The following is a 6,000-nucleotide window of genomic DNA, read 5'->3' on the forward strand; positions in this document are numbered from 1 at the left end:
CTCTAGCTTAAAAAATATTTATGTCATCTTAGATATTTAGATGGCTAGAATCAAGACAAATAGACGAACAGTTTGATGTATAATATGTCCCATAATACTTTCGGATGTATTATATTATGGAGCTACGAACACACAAAGTCTCCAATGATGGCACAGGGAAGAGAAACACAGACATCAACGCCGACTCAGCCTTCACTGTGGTAAATATGGAATATGGAATGTGATTGGACTAACAAAATGTCAATATCTGAATCCTGTTCAGACAGGGCCGGAGTACTGTCCTCCCTTGCGGTAATTTTTCAGCGTTTTTGCCAATCACAAATTAGCAAGAAAAAAAGCATTATTTAAGAGAGAAGAACCCGCCCTAAGGGAGGCTAGCCTCCCTTCCATAGATATCTATGGGTCCTCCAGCTGCATGTTATAGATGTCACTGTTGGAGCTTTAGAATTTCAATAATGGGTTTTTATCCATAGGGAAAACCTGCTTTATGAACAAAACTGAGATAATATTAATTATGAATAAATAAATTCATATATTTATATTTTAATCCCCCTCTCTTCTTTAATCCCATGCTTTTATTTCTTCAAGATTGGACTACTGTAATGCCTTGTATGTGGGCCTTGACCAGCGGTCACTGAGGCGCCTGCAATTGGTCCAGAATGCTGCTGTGCGCCTCCTGACTGGAACCAAGAAGCGGGACCACATCACACCGGTGCTGGCCTCCCTCCACTGGCTTCCTGTTCGCTTCAGGATTGATTTTAAAATCTTAATGTTTATTTTTAAGGCTCTACATGGTTTGGCCCCCCACTATCTGGCTGAACTGATTCAAGTTCGGGCGACATCTAGAACCCTGAGGTCCTCCTCCGAGACTCTTTTAATAGTCCCTAGATCGAGACTTAAGACCAAGGGTGACCGAGCTTTTGCGGTGGCTGGCCCAAAGCTCTGGAACAGCCTCCCTCCACACATTAGACACGCACAGAACCTAGGGCTCTTTAAGTCTCAGCTTAAAACGCACTTGTTTTCACTGGCTTTTGAGGCCTGATAGCCTACATCCCCTGTCCTGTTTTGTGTCCTGTCCTTTTATTGTTCTGTGATTATGTGCACTTTATTCTGTTTTTTGTTTTATTTTATTTTATATATTGTACAGCACTTTGGTGCAACTTCGGTTGATTTTAAACATGCTTTATAAATAAAGTTGACCTTGACCTTGACCTTCTCTCCAAAAACTGAGGACTGTCCTCCCCTGCCTCAATGGACGAGCCTCCACTGATATATAGTATGCCTAGATGATAAATACATACATACAGTACAAACATACATACAATCTGTATAGACGTATAATAATACTCATTTGAGTATAATAATACTCAAACATATATGGATACACATACATGCATACATATGTAGCCGGTTTGGGCCGACTATGCGTTGTGTCTCTTGTGCTACGAATGTCTTTTGTTGGTGAATGATGATCCTGACAACTTCTTGGATAAACCATTCTTTTATTGAATCGATCCGGGCCTCTCTCTCGCTCTCTCTCTGTAATGGTTTGCACACATACAGCATACAGGTTACCACGGAGCAGACCTCTCTCTGATGGTCAGAATCAGATTGACATTCTCACATTCACACATTAAACAAAAAGGGAAATTCACTGAGACCAAAATGAAAGAAATAGATTACAATAATAATTCCACTATACCTGTAATGGTTTGCACACATACACATACAGCATACAGGTTACCACGGAGCAGACCTCTACGAACAAAGAAAAAGTGCGCAAACCTACGTTAGCCAACTGAGCTAGCTAGCAACGATACGGTCTCAGTATAACTTTGCTAAACTCATTAACAATGAAAAACATGCACCAAGCTCATACATCAACTTTATCAAAGATAATATTAATCACACCTTCTCCTCACGACCGATCTACAACTCATTATATAAAACAGATTACTCCAGAAGTGCAGCTTGCTCAACATGACTCACCTCTCTGATGGTCAGAATCAGATTGACTGCTAGAGCTATGAAAACCCAATATGCATCGCGTCAAAACAAAATAAAAGTCTCAATTTCAAAAGAAAAGCATAGAATGATAGGACCACAGAATGTAGGATTTTGGTCAAATAAGCCATTGAAATAACATTTTGTATACCAATATTGAACATATACATTTCCTCTGTTACATTCTCCCCTCCTTAAATTTGCCAAAATCCTGAACGCCTTGAATTGCTAAATTTCACCAGCATCTTTCAGCATCAAAGCTTCATTTAAACACTACAGATTTATGATGACACCTTCGCCCTCCTGGACCAACTATCAAAGATCTAATCTTTGAGTTCAGTTAAAAACTACCTGTGAAAACAGATCAGAAAACAGTAGGGAGGTTGATCAGGCCTCCAACCCTTCTGGAACATAAAGATGCAGCCTACACCTTACTATACCTGGTCCTCTGGCACTTATGTCTGATAGTGTCTCAAAAACAATAACAACACAAAACTGAAGTGGAGACAACACTCTCTACGCTACTGACTGAGCTCTGTGTAGCAGCAACAATCGACATGTAACAGCCCTCTGAACCATGTTCTCTATAAGCCTGTTGACTGACTTGACTACCCTCCCGGCTCTTGTAGCTATCCCATCTCTGACCGTAACTTGGGTAGAGTCATGCCCAGGTACGAGCTGTGGGTCTTCATGATCGTGACCAGAGATTTGAGGTATGACAGAGTCGTCGCTGGGAACAGTCTGTGTCTCATCAGAGCCAAAGGGAAGACTGACCTGAGTGAGGACCGTGTCAGTCTGTAAGTCAGGGGCAATATAGTTATTGTCCACCCCGTCAGCCTCATCACAGCGGGTATCAGCATCATTAGTGAGTTGAGAAACAGGCTCCTCCACCACTGTGTCTTTGTCAACAGCATGACCTGACTCAGACTGGACCCACAGAGATGTCCGCTCTTGAGATGACTCTACCTCCAGACTGAGTCCATCCATCTCCCCTTGGAAGCTGGAACCACCGGCACTAGATGAGCTGTACACTGATTGACTCTCAGGATGTTTCCGGACAGGGAGGAAGCTCACATCCAACAGTAGGTTCCTGTGCACAACTTTGCACCGGCCTGAACCATCACTGACTTTGTAGATATGAGTTTTGGGGTTCCTTTCGAGAACAGTATACACCTCTGGTTCCCACTTATCAGCCAGCTTCTTCTTCCCCCTTTCCCCTTTGTTGGCCAGCAGCACTCGATGCCCAACATGCAGAGAGACTCCCTTGACCTTCTTATTGTACTGACGGGCCTGGTGTTCTTGTTCCCTGACGGTGTGCTGCTGAGCAATTCCAGAGGCCTCAGCCAGGTAGGAAAGAAGAGACTTTGAGTAGCTACTGAAATCGGTCACAATAGGGTCATGCAGGACGGACTTGAAAATGACGTCTACAGGAAGCCTTGGGACACGGCCAAACATCAGGTAGAACGGTGCATATCCAGTGGTTTCATGAGCAGTCGCGTTGTAGGCGAAGGTCAGTGTCTGGATCTGTTGTGGCCATTCCTGTTGGGCTCTGAGAGGGAGGGCACGCAACATATTGCCTAGTGTGCGGTTGAAACGCTCTGTGCAGCCGTTGCCCATAGGGTGATAGGCTGTGGTATGGGACTTAGCAACGCCGGACAGCTGCAACAGTTCAGACACTAGCTCACTCTCAAAGTTGGCACCCTGGCCTGAGTGGATGCGCTCAGGGAAGCCATAAACACAGAAGACATTGTCCCACAATTTCCTTGCGATCTGTTTGGCGGTCTGGTTCCTGCAGGGAAAGGCGTGAGCCATTTTTGTGAAGTGGTCAGTCACCACAAGGACATCAACAGAGCTCTTATTCTTGTCCTCCGCTGACCAGAAGTCGATGCAGACGAGTTCCATGGGGGCTGAGGTCTTTATGCTCTCCAGTGGGGCTCGTGCAGATGGCTCTGGAGACTTGGCCAGCACACACCTCTCACAGCACCGGACATACTCCTTCACATCTCTTTCCATGTTTGGCCAGAAGAACCGCTGCCTTGATAGATGGAGGGTCCTGACTTGACCCTGATGTCCCGCCTTGTCGTGAACTCCTTCCAGTGCCTTTTCCCTCAAAGTGGCTGGCAGCACAAACTGAAGCCTCTTTATCTTGCTCACAGGGTCTTTTGTCTCTCTGTACAGCATCCCATCCTGGACCTTAAGCTTCTCCCACGACCATACTCAGCGCGGGGGTACATCGGCACGTGGGAAGAATGCAGAGCAGGAGTAGCGGTCGGAGCTGGAGTGAAATGGGCTGCTGTCGGCGAGAACTGTGAGGCGGAAGCTGCGTCTGGGGCCAAAAGGAACGTTGCTGCATGCAAGGTCTGTGAGAGCTGAGGGACAGGACTGACCTGCATAGCCTGGGGTGTCTCCCTGTCCTGTGACATCCCTGTCTGGGCGTGGCTGCCCATATGTCTCTGTAGGGCTAGAGAACTGACCTGAGTGCGGGTCCTGAGTTCACGCTGGAAGTTGTCGATGCGCTCCTGAACCTCACTGCTCGTCCACTCCTCAGCTGCATTGATGCTAAGCCTGTTGGAGAGTACGGGGTCTGGACAGTACTTTATGAACATCATCGACACTTCACGTCCTGAGTTCTCAAAACTGCGCCCCTGTCTCTTCAAACATTCATCCGCTACATCAATGGCGTTGTTTAGTCTGATCCAGTACTCCATCACCCCCTCACCTAGTAGTGGCCTGGTATTATAGAAGTCTGCCATAGGCATGGAGGAGTAAGACAGCTCGCTGAAGTGTTGCTTCAGTATGTCAAAGATCAGGACGGGAGTCTGGATGGGGTCAAGTGTAGAGTTGTTGCGTAGTGTGACCCTAACTACATCCCTTGCCCTCCCCATTAGCCTAGCTAATTTCTCTTGTGACTGCTGGTGTCTAGGTGTGTTTCTTTTGGAAAGATACATCCCCACCGTTTCCACCCACTCACGAATAGAGTATTTGTCACCACCATCACCCCTGAAGATCGGTGGCTCCTTAACATCTGACTGCATTACGAGATTCACCCCAGACAAATTCAACTCAGGTCCCTGTACTGACTGATATGTCGCTGTAGACACAGACTCACTGGCAGGTTTCCCACTCTGCAGTTTGTCTGCTATTGACTGACCAATCTGATTGGCCAGTTCTGAGATGAGAGTACTCAACTCAACATGAGATGCTGGGGTGCGTTGCTGGGGGGTCTCAGGATGAGACATTATCTCTGGGGCTTGCAGCCCACACGGCGGGACCAGGACACGAGTGGAACAAAACCTGGGGGTTCCCAACCCACCCACCCTGGGTGTCTGTGGGTCATCCCTTAAAAACCATCCTCTCCCAAAGCCTACACTGGAATAACTCTCCCCATCAGAAACCCCAGCTCTCTCTGAACTAGCTGTTGGTTCCATGACACACAATATGCAAGAAAAGAAAATACCAAGATATAATACTAGGTAATGTCAACCTCAAAACAAGAGAAAAATGTTTTACCCTTGACTCTTAAAATGTTTGACTATATCAATTAATTGTCCATTAAAGCATATACAAAGGGATATCCTACACAGTTGAGAGGAACCAACTTGGATGGTGAGGACAAGCTTCCCACGGTGATCGGGATGGCATCGATGCTTGCAGTATCCGGGTCACGGCACCAATGTAGCCGGTTTGGGCCGACTATGCGTTGTGTCTCTGGTGCTACGAATGTCTTTTGTTGGTGAATGATGATCCTGACGACTTCTTGGATAAACCATTCTTTTATTGAATCCCGGGCCTCTCTCTCGCTCTCTCTCTGTAATGGTTTGCACACATACACATACAGCATACAGGTTACCACGGAGCAGACCTCTCTCTGATGGTCAGAATCAGATTGACATTCTCACATTCACACATTAAACAAAAAGGGAAATTCACTGAGACCAAAATGAAAGAAATAGATTACAATAATAATTCCACTGTACCTGTAATGGTTTGCACACA

This window comes from Borostomias antarcticus (assembly GCF_949987555.1).
Source record: "Borostomias antarcticus genome assembly, chromosome: 17".
Classification (NCBI taxonomy): domain Eukaryota; kingdom Metazoa; phylum Chordata; class Actinopteri; order Stomiiformes; family Stomiidae; genus Borostomias; species Borostomias antarcticus.